Source organism: Polypterus senegalus, chromosome 8, assembly GCF_016835505.1.
Source record: "Polypterus senegalus isolate Bchr_013 chromosome 8, ASM1683550v1, whole genome shotgun sequence".
Taxonomy (NCBI): Eukaryota; Metazoa; Chordata; class Cladistia; order Polypteriformes; family Polypteridae; genus Polypterus; species Polypterus senegalus.
Window position 1 is genome coordinate 89,590,251 of NC_053161.1, and position 17,495 is coordinate 89,607,745.

Consider the following 17,495-nt stretch of genomic DNA (forward strand, 5'->3'; position numbering starts at 1 on the left):
AACCCAAAATGTAAACATGTTTTTTTTTCACGCTTAAACTATAGCAGCAAACTGAGGTTGATAAAAAAAAATATATATAAAACCTATAACAAGCAAACAATACATTCCAAGAAGGAATTACAGCATACAAAAATTAACTTGGCAAAACAGTGCTTCAAAACGTTTGCCCCATCTTGCTGAATCTCAGGGAATTGCCTTTAAAGGTTGAGAGCCAGGAATACAAGTTGGTCAACTCTTTCTGGTTTAAGTGCAGACCTTAGGCATGTTACAGTGTTTCCACTTGTACTGAATGCCCGCTCTGAGGGTGCACTTGTGGCAGGAATACACAGGTATTTTTCAGCCAGCTTAGCCAATAGTGGGAAATGTGCCTCATGCTGCTTCCACCAATCCAGAGGGTTTGTTTCTGGGCAAGCTTCCAAGGTTCGGAGATATTGATTGAGCTCCTTTTCAACTGAATCTCTAGTTGACAGAGGGGCTGTTTGACATTGCGTTGTTTTTTTAAAGTAGCTGCTCAAACTCTTCCTTTGCCTCTTAGCACAAACCTCTGGATCATCTTTAGAAGCTCCAGCTGATGGAAGGGGGGCTGCCTCTGCTGATGCCGTCTGTTCAGCCACCAGGTTCTCCAGCTCTGACATAACTCTGGTCTTGATGTTCGCAACCTTCTCCTCTTTAATATATGTTGTTTTGAAATGAGGGTCAACAAAGGAGGCTATGTCAAGCAGCTCCTCTGTGGTTTGGTCATCATATTTGTCATTTAAATAATTCAGGATGCCCTCTTTGATGGTGGTGGTCAGCTGTGTGTCGTCATCCTGAGGCTTAAGCACTTGAGTGTTAAAAAGATGGAGGACTGCTGTCAAGTATGACACACTGGTATAATGCTCCCCAGATAAAGCATCCGTAAATTCCGTGAGAGGACTCAGTGCTTTTTTCAAGGATTCAAGAACATCCATGTCCTGCCATGTTAGGACTAGATGTCTTGTTTTTTTGTCTGCACGGAGAACCTATGAGAGCGCTTTCTATTGCTCTATAACTCTGTTAATCATATTTTGTAAGGAGCCCCACCTGGTAGGGGTGTCTGTGATAAGCTGGTGAGCAGGTAAGCCCAATTCTGCTTGAACCTTGGCCAGTTCACGTCGTCTTTTCCATGAATTGGAAAAGGCACTCACCAATCACTTGCAGACACCAACTGCTCATTCCACCTGAGGTAGTTTCAAATTCCTCTCTGTGTAAAAAAAATGTAAGATACATATATTTATCGGTTACACTTTAAGGCAGAAGTAACATTTTTTAGGCTACATTCTAGTAAAATGTTAATTTGCACATCGTAGTGTGGCAAATCTCCGTTAATGAGTTACAGCTGATCGCCCCGTGCATGGGACTGGACGGCGCTAACGTGTTGATGCCGTCCAGCCCCAAGCACAGGGCGATCCGCGGTAACTCGTTAACGGAGATTTGCCGTGTTAATGCAGTTGTGGCGTAAACGTCATTTTAACAAGATTAACGCTGACAGCAAACGCTGCAGGGAAAATTATGCCTTAAGCAAATTGTTTTGGTAGCAATTAATCTTCCAAGCTTTTAACATGCTCGTTTAAATAGTACCTTTACAACTGTAATATCCTACGTGGCCTGCTATTGTTTATTATTACTGAAATATGATTTTGCATTTAGACACTTAACAATGGCTAGGTGGAGACAGTGACCAAAACACTGTAAGCATGTCCACTCATTCAGCTGAAGGGCAAGGATGTTGTTTGCAGCATTATCCGTAGTGACACACACTAGACGATCCTCATGCAGTCCCCACGACTCAAGAGCTTCCCTGAGGCCTCTGGCTATCATTTCTCCTGTATGATCATCAGGAAAATGACTTGTCTGCAGACATCGACTGTAGAGTGTCCAGTCTCGGATGAAATGCACTGTCAAGCTCATATAAGGATGCATTGTGCGGCTCGTCCACATATCCGTTGTTGCAGCGTAGTATGTAGTGTTGTGGACTTCATCCTCTACTTTGGCCCTACCCTCGTAATATAAACGAGGCAACTCAACTTGTGTGAAATGTTTTCGGCCGGGAATTATGTACCTGGAGTCGAGCAGTTTTATTAATGCGCGAAACCCCTCTTTTCAACGGTGTAAAAGGGGACCATATCTTTGCACATGTAAGTTGTAATGGCCGCTGTTATGTCCTTCCATCTTCGCGAGTCTTTCTTATAAGCCGTCCCATGGGCAAAAGCCTGTTCTAAGGTTTGAGTCCGTGGTGTATTTTGAGCACCTGACGGCTCTTTTTTGCCTCTCAGTTGTAAACTCTCTGCATGCTCGCTCACGTGCTTTTTGCGGAGGTGGTAGAAGAGGTTTGTCGTGTTGGAGTCTGCGATCGGTTTGCAGCATAATTTGCACAGTACCGTTTTCTGGTCCGTGTCAGACTCTTCAAATCCAAACCATCTCCATACTACGGAGGTAGCCCCTCGTTTAGGAACAAGGTCCTTCTGTGTGGAGCTACCTGGTGTTGCCTCGTCTTCATCAGCCATGCTAGTGTGTCTGCATCCACGTGGTGGCCATCAAAACAGTGAAAAAAATATTGCCGTAAACAGTTTATTTTGCGACACCACGAAACAAACGATAGCGTAATGTGCAGCGATAGACGTTTTCATATTGTCATCCGATATATATCGTTATATCGAACAGCCCTACTTAGATGTGCATTTTGCATTTTATGTGACAGCCTTAGCAATGCTTGCTAGCTTCTCATCCTTCTCTAAGGTATATTCCATCAGTTTTAGAAAAATACCTGAAGCAATGTCGCCATCATTACCCGCTGCATCATGTCTCAAGGTTTCTGCAGTCCCATGGAGCCCCAACTCATTTACACAGAGAAACCTTATAGCACTACCAATACTCTTGACATAATAATGGTTTTTTTCAAGTTGTGTTTTACCAACCAACATTGAATCCACAGTCTCCCCCGTGGCCTCTCTGCTTTTATGCTCAGTCCAGATGGTTGAAGCATGCACATGGCTGTGGCTGGACACATGCCTCTGTAGCCCCTTGTCTCGATCAAGTGCTGCTTTCCAGTTGTTAAAACCAGTTAAAGTAAAAAAACTACATCCCTCTCATTAACAGTGCTGCCATATTTCCGACATGGGAAACAGAAGCATGCGTCCCACACAACAGAGTACTCCAGCCATGGCCGTGTGCGGTACCAGGCAGGATTGAATGATCTTAATATTGTACCACCAAATACACGTTTGGGGTAACTACCTAGTATTGACTGGGATGGTGTATTGCCATTTAACTCACTGGGTAGCTGAGCGGGTTGCTTTACAGGAGAAGCAGTGCCTGTTGATGCCACAGGAGTAGACATGCTAGTTGCTGTCTCTGATCATTGCTACTGCTATTGGTACAGCCAGGGGCAGCGTCACACTTTTTAAAAGCTTGGGAAAAAGGATGCATCTCACAGCATTAACTTTCCCTTTGTGAACTGCTGGAAGCTGGGGAGGAAAGTAATTAAGCTTTACTAAAATCGCTGTGATTTCATCAGTATACGAAACGAGAAAACTGTTGAGTGCAGAGTTGAAAGCTGGGGCGGGGCTTTGTGTCGGGGTCTGACAGACAGACACGGGTCCTCCAGTCAGCTCTATGCAGCAGCAGTGGTGCTTGTGGGATCGAGAAAGAAAAGCTTCTCTACCAGACTGAAACTGTGAGAAGAACAATGGACTAGTCCCCCATTGACTGTACAAATATAAATGTATTTTTTAGTTGTTGTTAATTATCTCACGAGTCGCTATGACTTTGACAACAGAGATTTCCTGCTTCCTCAAAGCCTGCCGCTGTTGCGCAGCCCTGCCTACTGAGAAACCTGACACCGGGTCATTTGCATACTAACAGTGATTGGATGTTTAGCTGGGGGGGGGGGTGAGTGGGGGATCTCTGCGGAGTGCCGTGTGAGCTGCGGACAAACAGTGCACGGAGGGAAAGAGCGATCAAGAGGTGAAACCTATCATCTCATTTGTGCCTTTTCCAGTGGATTTTTCAGCTACTGTAGTAAATCTTGTCCATATTCAGTTTGTGGGTAATCTATTATTTTGTCTCTCAGCTTCTAAAGGTTTGATTTAAGGAGGCAGGATGTTTGTTTAAGGGGGCATTGCCCCCCCTTGTCCCAGCGTAGAGCCGGCCCCGTCCATACCTAGATAGGTCTTTTGTCACAGGGACGATGACATCTAACACTGCAAAGACAATTACACAATTTGTAACTGACCACAGCTTATCAGACCCCTGGAGATTTCTAAACCCAAATTCAAGAACATATTCCTTCTACTCACCAGTGCATCGTTGCCTACTCAAGAATTGATTATTTTTTTGTAGATAACCATTTCTTGCCTATGATTAAATCTTGCAAGTATGACGCTATTGTTATTCCCGACCATGCCCCTCTGATCTTGGAGATAAAATCATTATGCCCCACATTTTTATCTCGCAGATGGCATCTTAACCCACTTTTATTAGCAGATGAGAACTTTACAGAATTTATGTCAAAACAAATCAGTTTTTTTCTAGAGACAAATATATCCTCAGAGGTCTCTGCAGGAATACTCTGGGAAATCCTGAAGGCCTTCTTAAGAGGACAGATTATCTCATATTTGTCCCACAGATATAAATTGGAAACCAAGCAGGTATCAAAGCTAACCAACGAAATTACTAGAATAGATCAAGAACATGCCAGCTGTCCAAGTGATGCTCCTGATAGGAAAAGGCAGGCTCTGCATTCAGAACTCAGCCTCTTGACAACTAAAGAAACTGAACACCTCATTTTTAAATCAAGACATCATTACTATGAACATGGAGAGAAAGCTAATAAGCTTTTAGCTCAACAAATCCACAAGCAAGAAGTTCGCAATGCAATCCCAGCAATTACCAACACAAACGGAGACATAATCATTGACCATAAAAATATAATGCACACATTTAGAGATTACTATAAATCCTTATATTCTACTAAGTGTAAAGAAGACAAGACACAATCTAATGCATTTCTGGATGCATTGGAGATACCACAAATAGATACTCTTAGTGCAGAGGAATTGGATAAACCGTTGGCACTATCAGAATTATTAGATGCTATAAAGTCACTTCAGAGTGGGAAAGCAGCAGGCCCTGATGGCTACCCTGCCAAATTTTATAAGAAGTTCTCCACTCAGCTAGCTCCCCTATATTAGCAACATTCAGAGAAGCTAGAGACAACTTTTCGTCAAGCATTAATCACCGTCTTTCCTAAACAAAATAAGGATGTATTACAATGTGCATCATACAGACCAATTTCACTTCTGAGTAATGATGTTAAGATACTCTCCAAAGTCCTAGCTAGAAGGACAGAGAAAGTGCTGCCTTCAGTAATATCACAAGATCAAACTGGATTTGTTAAAGGCGGACATTTAGCTTCCAATCTTCGAGGTCTGTTTAATGTAATATACTCTCCCGCAAAGTCAAACATTTTATTATTCTTGGATGCAGAAAAAGCATTTGATATGATTGAATGGAACTACCTTTTCACTATATTGGAGAAATTTGGGTTTGGCCCAAACATTTGTGCATGGATCAAACTACTGTATACCAATCCAGAAGCTTCAGTTTGTATTAACAACATTAATTCAGACTACTTTAAACTAGAATGTGGTACCAGACAAGGATGCACATTGTCACCACTACGTTTTGCAATTGCCTTTGAGCCATTGGCAGTACACTGTCAAAATGCTTATGAGATAAAGGGGATTATCAGAGAAGGAAATTTCTCTATATGCAGATGATATGATACTGTATATACCAGACCCACAAAATACTGTGCCTGCAGTCCTAACAGCAATAACATAATTTCAAAAGATTTCTGATCTCTGGATTAATTTGACTAAAAGTGTGCTCTCTCCAGTGAATTCTCAAGCACACAATATTAGATTAGACACCTTCCCTTTCATCATCGCTGATCAGTTTAAATATCTAGGGGTAAACATCACAAGTAAACATAAAGCTCTTTATCAACAAAATTTTGCTGTCTGTATGGAAAAAATCAAGCAAAACTTGCATAGATGGTCAACCCTTCATCTCACTTTAGCTGGAAGAAATAACATTGTTAAGATGAATATCCTCCATAAACTTCTCTTTTTATTTCAAAACATCATTAAATCGTTCTTTAAGAAATTAGATTCAACCATAACCACATTTATTTGGGATTCAAAACATCCACGTATACAAAGAGCGACCCTACAAAGGCCGAATGCAGAAGGTGGCATGAGGTAAAGAGGTAGCTGCTCACCTTGAAAGGGACAAAAAGTTTAATTCCTTTTACATGGTAATTGTGTCCCACCACATAATAGGCTAGAGGCTTATTAAAAAAAAACACACACACAACACAAATAAAGTTTTAGCAAAAGTAAGCCATTAAGCCCAACATATTCTGCAAATTCCTGTTCACCTAACTTTAGCAAAATACCTTTAATTAAGCATTAAAGATTTCCAAAGATATTATTGGCCAAATGTTAGTTTGTACTTTTAAAACGTTGATCAAGTTTCGCCTGGAGCCATATGTCATCCCATATTCGGACAACCACTACATCATCTCTTTAACTCTATAAGGAGCATCTGCATTCCTGCTGGATTTCCTGCCCTCTAGTGTTCTCATTGCCTATTGTATATTTTCTTCCAGGAGACAGTGCAGGTGAGCCCACCTGTTCTTCTGGATCACCTGGAATGCTGTTATTGCTTACCACCCCCTAGAGGTGCCCTTCTTCTAAACTAGAATATTAACTAGAATCACCACATTATGGGTTTTCTTCTGAAGGTCATTCTGAGATATTTCCATTGCTTCTTGGCAGCTCTATGCAAACCAGACAATCCCTCATTATCAATGCAGTATTCACATGTCTAATGTTGTAAACCTATTAATTCAGCAGATTTGTCACATTTCAGTTTGCTTATAATTTAATTAGTTAACTGAATTATTTATTTTCCTTTGAATACTTTAAGATTCCAGTATTATGTTAAAGAAAAGGTATACCTTTCACATTGCCAAATAATCCTCACTCCTGGCAGGTAAGGCATACAAAGTGTAATTTGCTTTCACATCAGAAACAAGTGAAAGCTCCTTCTAAAGTGTAGTATGGTGATAAAAAAGCGTAAGATCTCTTTAAGAACCCTCAGAGAATGTAAAGGCTGTGTCTGGTGCATAGCCAATCCCAGCAGCTGCTAGCATTGGGAGGAATTTTGCATATGAGATGGTACTTATCATTCAAGGAGAAAAGAGAGCGGATGTTTAGAGACAGAGAGAGAGAGAGGCAGAGAGGCTAGAAGCACATGAAACACTAACATCGCTCAGTTGTCAATAATATCAGAGGAAACATGACCTGAGGGAAAAGGAATGGAACTCTCAGCACCATGCGAAAGTAATACAAATGAAAGCTGCAAATCTCACTGATTTTATTAACTTGGTTGGGCTCTACTAGAGAATAAAAAAAAGTTCAACACTGGATACATTGTTGTTTAGACAAATGGAATAAGCATCATTTTTGATTTAGGATTCAGGGGAATATGACATCAGTATATAGTCTGCTTGTGAATGGATCAAAAGCCAAATTGAAGGAAAACAAGTGAAAAGTTAGAAAGGGGTGCTATTACATCAAGACACTGACCACACAGGCGGACAGAAGGATTTTTTCTTTATAATCAGGGTCTGTTTCCTGAAGCAAATGAAGAAAACCTAGATGGACTGGTAAGTTGCCTTCCTTTTTCTCCTTCTATCAATTGAGTGTTAGCAAACAGTGAAATATTTTCAGAGACCTGTGTAGTGTGCAACAAGTTTTATTTTGCTGTGACTGTACCTATAAAAAGTGCAAACAACATAATATAGAACAAAGTAAAAAGGGTTAGGAGCACAGATAAATCTGAATTATGAAGAATGCCTGACCTTAGGAACAGCTGTACCACAGTATGAAAGGCTCATCCAATTCTGAACATCCAGTTGTTCTGTTAAACATTTTTAGAACAACTTGAGTCATGTACTGTATTTGTTAATCTTCCAGTGTGCTTGTTGTAACCGTTAGAGGATTGATTTTAAAGAGTATTACTCAAAGTAATCACTTATGACTGCAACATATTAAATCAGGCTTGAACCTCATGATTATAGGGAAAGATTTGTAAATCTGTTATATTTATCGCTGTACATAAAAAGAGTTGCAAACCTATAAAAAAACGTGGTGACCAGTGTACTGCAGTGGTTAAAACATTACCTTTGTGAAACACTTGTAACCTAAATCTATTTTGTACTAATCAACAGTAAATGAATGTTTCACTACAGTATACATTTTCTTTATACAATATTGCTATAGGTGTAAGAACAAGGAAAGGTTGCACTGAACTTCTGCTAAATGATGCTGCAATTAATTATTCTTGATACAGGCAGAATCAAAATCTGGCATTAAATATCCCTTAAAACATTCACACATGGGTGGCATGGTGGCGCAGTGGTAGAACTGCTGCCTCGCAATAAGAAGACTTGGGTTTGCCTGTGTCTGCGTGGGTTTCCTCCCACAGTCCAAAGACATGCAGGTTAGGTACATTGGTGATCCTAAATTGTCCTTGGTATGTGGGTGTGCGTGTGTGCCCTGCCCGGGGATTTGTTCCTGCCTTGTGCCCTGTGTAGGCTGGGATTGGCTCCAGCAGACCCCCGTGACCCTGTGTTAGGATATAGTGGGTTGGATATTGACTGACTGACTGACTGACATTCACAAATTCATTTATGGTTGCTAAAAAGGTTAAAAACACAAAAACCTGCTGCAAAGACTGGAATGAATGCATGATTGAATACACGATCGAATAAATAATTGAATTAGATTGAGTGCACTTTTTATCTTATTAAGAGTTACTGTACATTAGAGAAATGTGAAATATAAATAAAATATAATTTTATTATTGTTATTATTATAGCAGTAATTTTATAATTGTTTTAAAATTTTCACAAAATGTATCATGTGCATAATAATTCACCTATTAGAATGTCTAGATGATCGTTTTTATTTTAATAAGTGCAGCAGTAGTGTGTGCATCTTCTATGCTAACAGCCATGATTAATATTAATACTCCTCTGCTTATACATATTTTGTAAAGGTGGCTTGCACCCTGAACCAGACCTTGTTTTCTCCCAGAGCTTAATTGAGTTTATTATTCTTTTTTTAGCAGATTCCTCTTTCCAGTGTGTCCAACAAAACAAAAGATAACATACATAATACATTCAATACGAGTGATAAAAAGTACATGGGTGGCACAGTGGAGCAGTAAGGAGACTGGGGTTCATGCCTGGGTACTCCCTGTGTGAGGTTTGCATGTTCTTCTGATGTTAGTGAGAGGTTTCTCTGGTTGCTGCAATTTTCTCCCACAGTCCAAAGAGACATGCATGTTAGACGACCCTGGTATGTGTGTTCCCCTGTGATGGGCTGGCACCCTTTCCAGGTGTTGTTCCTATCTTGCGCCTGATGATTGATGGGATGGGCTCCATCTGCCCTGCAAACCTGCCCTGGATAAGTGTGTAACGAACATGGATGGATGGCTAGAAATGTTCTATTTATTTCATATTTACTGTATATAAACCAGTTAGAAAAGTTGGCCATACAGCATAAAATATAAACAGTAGTACAGAGTATATGTTCTTATGTTCATAGTGTAGTTAAAAAATGTATTTCTTTCAGTTTGCGCAACAAGATACTCTTACAGTATCCTTCTTTTAATAATTTCTGACTCAAGGTGAACCATTAGACAGTAGAAATAATATTTTCTGTTGATGACAATATTTTTCTGTTATTCAAGATGCAGTTCACTTTTTTCATGGTAATCTTGTTTGATGTCTCTATTAGTCCTTAATTTTAACTTGTCCAAAGCTTGGTTCTTTTTATAGTGAGCTTTCTTTTCTTATGGTGAAAGCAACATATTTTAGTGTAAGCTTACTGCTACATCTTTCCAGTTTGAAATCAGGCTTGACTTGACCTGAAACAGATCAATTTTTCTTCGCTGTCCTTGACATGTATGGTAGTCTACAGTTCAGAAGAAATTATTCTTTTTACTCTGCTTTGATTGCCATATGTTACTACTAGAAATATCTGTTCATCAACTCTCTGGTCCTCCTTTACTCATTATAAAGTCCCAGGGAGCCTAATCCTATTTCAGCTACTGGGAATGCCATTGAATTTTATATATGATCAATGAAAAAGTGTTTTATAGAGGGATCTCTAAAACAGAGAGTTGTATAGAGGGATCTATAAATCTGGAATTAGAATGCCAAAAAGAAATAATACAAAAAAGAAGATTAAACCATAACAGTAAAAAAAAAATACATAAACAGGAAAAAGTAATTATGTCATCCACCAGGCATAACCAGATGGAAGTGCAGACTGGCGTACCCGTCTTTTGCTAACACTACACGAAGTCTTCCTTATCACGCTTCTCTTCCTCTATGCCATTGTACAACTCACCTCCTCAATCAGACCATGGTTCCCAATTCTTAAAATGTTACCTTTCATGTTGGTAGCCCCTCAGATCCTTCCACCTCCATGCCCTTGGCTACATTGTAAGAGCTAGGTGTATATGGCAGCTTCCTGACCTTCTACTTTTGAGCTGAAACTTTCAGTTCTCCTGTGTGGCGTACTGTGAGCTCTCCAGCTAAGGGTCCTACCTCAGTTTCTTTGTATGGCCCATGGTGAGCTCATGCATTGTCAGGTGCAGACCTGGTGTAGTTTCTGACGTTGGCAGCTCTTTCTGATCCAGTGGTTCCCAAGATCAGTCATGCGGACCCACTGTGGCTTCAGGTTTTTATTCCAACCAACTCCTGTTTTTAATCGGACTCCTAGGGCTAGTTAAGTTGTTATCTCCCATTTTCTGTGTTTTGTGGTCAATGAAGAAATTACAAAACTAAGTTTGGTAATTTTTATTAAAATGTACTATGCAGTTAAATAAGGATAATTTAGGTTTTTTAAACAATATTTTCATCCTGATTTTAATTCTGTTAGTCCAGGTGTTCTGGTTATTTAATTCAATTTTTACTAATTAGTGGGGCTGATGCTGAAATAGCTGAAGCCTTTCGTCGTTCACTGTTGTTTGCCTGGGTGTCTTCTCTGCTTGTCATTATTGGGATAAAATGAAGGATGCAAATTACACCGAAAAAAGTGCAAAAGAAAAAGAAAACAACAATTGAGTTAAGCATTTAAAGCTATAGCAAAAATAGAATTATTTTTAAATGTCTTTTAAATGTAAAATCATACTGCTCTGCCCTTCTGAATGTAGAATAAGAATGTGAAAAAAGACTAGCTAATTTAATTATTATCACTATCTGGTTGTGACAAAAACCTACAACCATAGGAGGTCCCCAAGCCCACATTTAGAGACCACTGTACGAAGTTAGGAAGCTACTTATATGACTTCTCTAATTTTAACACATTTGTTAGAGAAATCTATACCACAAGCCAGCTTTAGTCAGGAGTCCTCAGCAGTGCATTTTTTTATGCCTTTGACTTAAAAATACTTTGTAACTACAAGTGTCAGAAAGATAAAGTTAAAGAGATGCTCTGTCTCAAATATAATTTTTTATTTTTTGCTTTACACGGAGGTGACTTGCTTACCTGTCTCCTTATAAACTGCATTCTGAAATGAATACAGCAAGTTTCTGGAATTTAACAACTACTCACATCCAGTCATGTAGCAGTGCCTGAAATCTAACAAATCACGGGGGCAGAAAACATTTATCTTAAGAGTGCCTGAAGAGGTTAATGAGTACATATATAAACCCCTGATGCATACTGTATATTTCACAAATCACTGCACCCTGGGGAAATTTGTAAGGACTGGATGCTTGTAAATATCATCCCATTATAAAGGAAGTTTAAAGGGGCTGATCCTGGTAATTGTAGACCACAGGTATATTAATACAAGCAATTATTAAGAAAAGTATCAAACATCACTTGGCAATTACAGGTTTTTAGTGAGCACTCAATATGCTTCCAGACAATGAAGATCATGTTTAAATAAAATGCTGGAATTTTATGAGGAAACAACAAATGGTTACCGTCAGAGAGGTGCATACAGTATGATATTATTAATCTTGATTTTCAGAAGGCCTTTGATATGGTCCCACATGACAGGCTTGTGAACTATAAGAAGTGGGAGTTCAAGATGCAGGGAGTAGATGGGTACAAAATTGGCTTAAACTGTCACTGTCAAGGTTGATGATTGTTTCAATATATGTAAATGCATAAAAATATGAAAAAAAAGGCCAGTTAATTCTGCACATATTATGAAACTAGCAAAAGGACAGATAACATTAAATCAGCCAAATCATTACAGGTGGACCTAGACAGAACTCAGACTTGGCCCAACTTTGGGTAAATTATAAGATACTACACATAGGAAGTGAAAATGTTAGATTTGAATACACAACAGGAGATTGGAAACTTGCAAGTATTCCTTATGAGACGGATATAAGAGTTGTTGAGGCAGTAGACATACTGTAAGCCATTAAGAACACTCCTCGCATGTTAGGTTACATAGCACAATGTGTAGAGTACAAGGTCAAGGGATGATTTGTTTCAGCTACACACTAGTGAAGCCTCATCTAAAATACTGTGTACACTTTTGGTCTCCATATTATAAAAAAAATGAATTACAACTTGCAGAGATCCACATAGGTATCTCTTAATCCTCCACTTACGAAACTTTGGTTTACCAGCCATTTTGTTACAGAATGTAAACTTCCAAGAGACTAAGTGGACAGATAGGTCTGCTTTTTTTCCTTCCATTATTTGTGTTTGTTCATCATGTTTCTTTACACTTCCTAGTGATGTTCTCCTCACCATCCATATCCCCAAGATAGACAACCAAACATTTTACGACACTTGACCATCAGGCCCAAGGCAAATCTCAATTCAATACCAATCCACAGGAGGTCACACTCATATACACAACTACACACATACTGATTATGTTTAGAGATACCAAATAACCAAACAAACACAAGCTTTAGAACGTGCAGGTAAACCACATTACCTGGAGAAAATATGCATAGACATGAGGAAAGAATGAAAATTCCACACAAATAGTGATGGGGTTTGGTAAACAAAGCCAAGTTTCTAGAACTCTGAGGAAGAAGTTCCTTCCATTGTGCAATCACACCATTCTAAACAGCAAAACACAATTTTCAAAATTTCACAGAAATGAAAGCTATGTGAGGAAAATAGCAACATGAAATAGTATAATATTTTTTAACTTTATTGTCACTTCTGAGGAATACCTAAACGTACCTGAATTTGAGGCAGCTACTCTGTCTTACCCTGAGGAGAACAAGACACACTTTTCCAAGAGAAGACCATGACGTCTATGAATTACAACATGATATGATGTAGTCAAAAGGACAATCCTTTGCCTCTCTTAGGTCCCTAAACATTATACTCTCCAAAACCTGGCTACACCTTAATATGTTGTTTATAAAAGGCATGAACAAGACAAGAAATAATTTATGTTTGGTGTAGCAAACATAGCTCTTGCTTTGCAAATACAAATCTGAAATGGATTGCAGGAGAGAGGCTGAATTGTGTCACCCCTCGCAAATATCTGTTAAAGGAAAACCAATGTGTCCAACAGTTGACGAGAGCTGTTTCTACATTGATGGTCCTGGTTTAGAAGATTTCACAATCGTCCATAGTTTTCCACAGACAGGAGGAGGTTGACTGCCAGGAAGGTGTTATTAATTTGTTTATATTTATTTGATTCCGAAACATTATTAATTAGGATTTTCTATGTTAATATTTTTATCTTTATTTATATGACATCATCTCAACACCATTTTTTATAATTGCGTATTGTGGATGCCACCATTTTGTGGGTTTGTTCTATGGATTTAAAAGATGATTATGCATTTGGCAGCATTAAAAATTTAAAGCATTCAAAAGAAGGACCTTGTGAGAGACTTATGCTCAAGCAAATTCTGAAATTTTGACTTTTGTTTCATTTGGAAATTTATTTCTGGTTTTGCCCTTAAATCATCTGAGAAAAATAAAGGTATATGGTCTGAATGTTTATGTCGAGCAATTTAAGAAAGGCTTATTTTAATTGTTGCCAATTATCAATCTTCATCTGACCAACAGGTGAATAGTGCAGTGATCCCTTGTAATTGGACCACACCATCTTGTTCCATGTTTTGTAAAACAACACCACTATTTTAATGTCATTGCATTGTGATGGCCTTCCACACAATTCCACACAACTATGAAATCGTAGGTTAATCATGATTTCAATGTTTTTACTTCATCTTCCCCTGTAGCCTTGCCATTTTGGATCTTTACAACAGCATAATGAATTCAGTTACAAAGGTTGCGCTAAACCCAACACTACATTGTCTCCCACAAGGAAAGCTTGTACTCGAGGTTTTTGGGTGCCTAAACATGTTCTTGTTAATTATTATATACTAGCCAACCCGCAGCGTACCATACACCGCATAATCAGGCCGGTTTTTTAATGATTTTTAAGCACAGGGAGAAAATTAACATTTGAAAAATCGGTAATGTAATAAATCAGCAAGAAAAGCAACATTGTAACAATGCACGGAAAGAGCCAACACACAATCGTCTGTGACTAAAAACTGGCGGACCGCCTTCGCGCCCTGCCTGCTCATGTGCCCACCTCAAACTCGTCACTTGAGTCGTTGTCGTCTTTGCACAGTCCACATACTGTACACCTGTGACTGACATAGACTTTTCATTGCTCTGTTCGGTTTTGGCTGCTTTTCTATATATAATCCACCAAGACACCCGACCACGGTAGTAGCGCGAATTGCTGTATGTAGCATGTAAAACAGTTTGCTATGGTGCACGCGGTCATGCGTCATAACCGAAAACTCTGTTTTTAAAGACTGCTTACTTCATTGTGTTTTAACCTCAGTTGTAAAGGATTGTTTTAAGGATCCCATGGGATACCCCTCGCAAACCGTTTTACATGCTGCATATGGCGATTCACCTCCGCGAGAAACATGCCTCTATGAACAGTCAACGTGGCTCGGAGTTGCATGTAGCCTCTACGAAAGACGAATATAAATGACACCGGTTTTTCTGTGTTGTCGTGTCCGAGTTGGTGGGCATGGCTCTGCGAGTTGTCGTCGTATCCAATGGTCTTGGAGTTGGTGGGCGTGGCTCCTTCCTGCGTGCGCCATAGGTGTCTTACTTGTCGGTGGCTTAGTGAATCGCTTTCCATGGGTGTCTTGCCTTAGTGAATTATATATATAGATATAGTCAAGGTCAAGTTTTCTGCATTCTACGAAAGACCACAAAATAAGTCATTCAGTTTTTTGCCAGAACCTTTTTGAAGCCATTACCTCAATCAAATGTTTCCCATGCAAAGTTTTTATTTTGGCCCCTGCTACTTTCTTAGCTAACTAGTTCCTCTCCATCAAATCTTGACAACCAACTACTAACACTGAACAGAAGGTCTTTTTGTTTAACTTAACTGTATACTTCACTAGCGTGGTCCACAAACTAATGACTGCAAAGAGTTGATGTTTGTAGAATTATTTCTCCACAAAGTTTATTTTTGACGATTAGGAAGTGCTTGCTTACCTGTGAAATTTCGGCCTGATTGTGAAACATTTAAAAGCCGTTCTATTCTGAACATTTTTTGTATTGTTACTACGTTCACATTTAATTGGCTAAGTGATTAGTGAACAATAAAAAAAAATCAATCGGAGAACATTTAAGAACATTCTACAGGGAGATTCAAATGGGCGGGCCCCAAGTTATGATGTATTATTCACGAAATAATGAAACGAAAGAGACAAAATAAATGCAATGCACACCTTGATAGATGTGTAAACGATCCAATCACATTCAGTGTCGGAAATGATCAAATTCTACTTGCAGATATAAATCGGGATTGCCCAGAGGGGACTGGGCGGTCTCATGGTCTGGAATACCTGCAGATTTGATTTTTTTCTTCAGCCGTCTGGAGTTTTTTTTTTTGTTTTTTCTGTCCACCCTGGCCATCGGACCTTACTCTTATTCTATGATAATTAATGTTGACTTATTTTATTTTCTTACTGTGTCTTTTATTTTTCTATTCTTCATTATGTAAAGCACTTTCACCTACACTTTTTGCATGAAAATGTGCTATATAAATAAATGATGTTGTTGTTGTTGTTGCTGTTGACATGGTTCTCCATATTGCCAAAGGTATCCGCAAATATTGTAGGGGGTGATGGCAGCAATTTCTTCTTCAATACTGTATATCTCTGTAATTGTTCCAGGGTACGAGACTTCTTCTTGTACACTTTTCCTTTCATCGCTCCCCAAAAGGATAAATTCGGAGGTGTTGGGTCCAGGGAATGAGTTGGCCATAATCCCTTTGAAATAACCTGATTTCCAAAACACAATTCCATTTGTGCCATACTGCGAGTTGATGTGTGACAGGTTACCCCATCTTGCTGGAAATAACATTCACTGATCTCACAGTCATCCATTTCATTCACAAATAAGTGAAAAAGAGTGATATGCCTCAGTTGTTCATACATTTATCCAGGAATACTGTGATCTTTATTTCATTTGGATTGCTCCATTATTAAGACAGTAACATACAGTATCATAACTTGGGACCCCACCCATTAGAATCACCCTGTAGTAGTAAATGGAAGTTTCAAGAACATTCTAGTATGAGTTGAAGTTTCAAGAATATTTTTGTAGTAAGTAGGAGTTTCTTTTTTAGCCATTTATGACGAAAGCATCTCATAAGAAACAAAGGAAAAGATGGTGAAAACCTTGCAGGAGCCACTGTTACTGGACATTCCCTAATGCATTATGCTGACAAATGAATCAGAACAGCTGCAGTCTGAATATGTGGTAACAGAAAGAACAGCATCTTTTTTTGATGTTCTTATGGAAAAAGTGGTTCTCAAGGAACTACTACAACAGTGCACAGATGATTCCATCTTCGACAAATTTTGTGAACTGTCGCCATGCATGATGATAATGAACGATAGAAAAGAAACAGGAATAAGTCTTATCGAAAAGTACTATGACATACTGACAAAGGACAAGGAATAGAAACGGTTTATTCTTCTACTGGGCACAAACCACCAAAACATTTTCCAACTTCATCATAAGACAATGCTAATGGTAATGTAGACCTTCAAGAACATTTGGAACATTTGTCTGCTGCTCTGTTCTGATGACGTAAAATCTGCCAAACAACTCTAAATGTTGTTTATTTTCATCAAAACGTTGTGTGCTTGTTATAAATAGGATGAGAAATAAAACTAGCCTTGTGGAGAACTTGAATTTGGTCCAACCTAATACATCACTGTTGATGGGCACCAAGTAGTGATCAGCTGACAACTCAGCACATTTCTCTATCAAAGTGTCCGTTGGAAATGGACTTAATTCAGGTAAAATAACTTTAAAGGTTACCATTGATAGTTTAGTCAGCAAGAGAGG

General features: G+C 38.9%; 1 protein-coding gene across 1 annotated transcript in view; it reads left to right on the forward strand.

Moving 5' to 3' along the window:
- The first annotated feature begins 7,318 nt into the window (after positions 1-7,318).
- Positions 7,319-17,495, forward strand: part of drd4-rs (dopamine receptor D4 related sequence) — a 129,828-nt gene continuing 119,651 nt past the window's right edge. The window contains exon 1 of the mRNA XM_039761427.1: positions 7,319-7,753. The gene's annotated coding sequence lies outside the window, so the exon portion shown is untranslated. The remainder of the gene's footprint in view (positions 7,754-17,495) is intronic.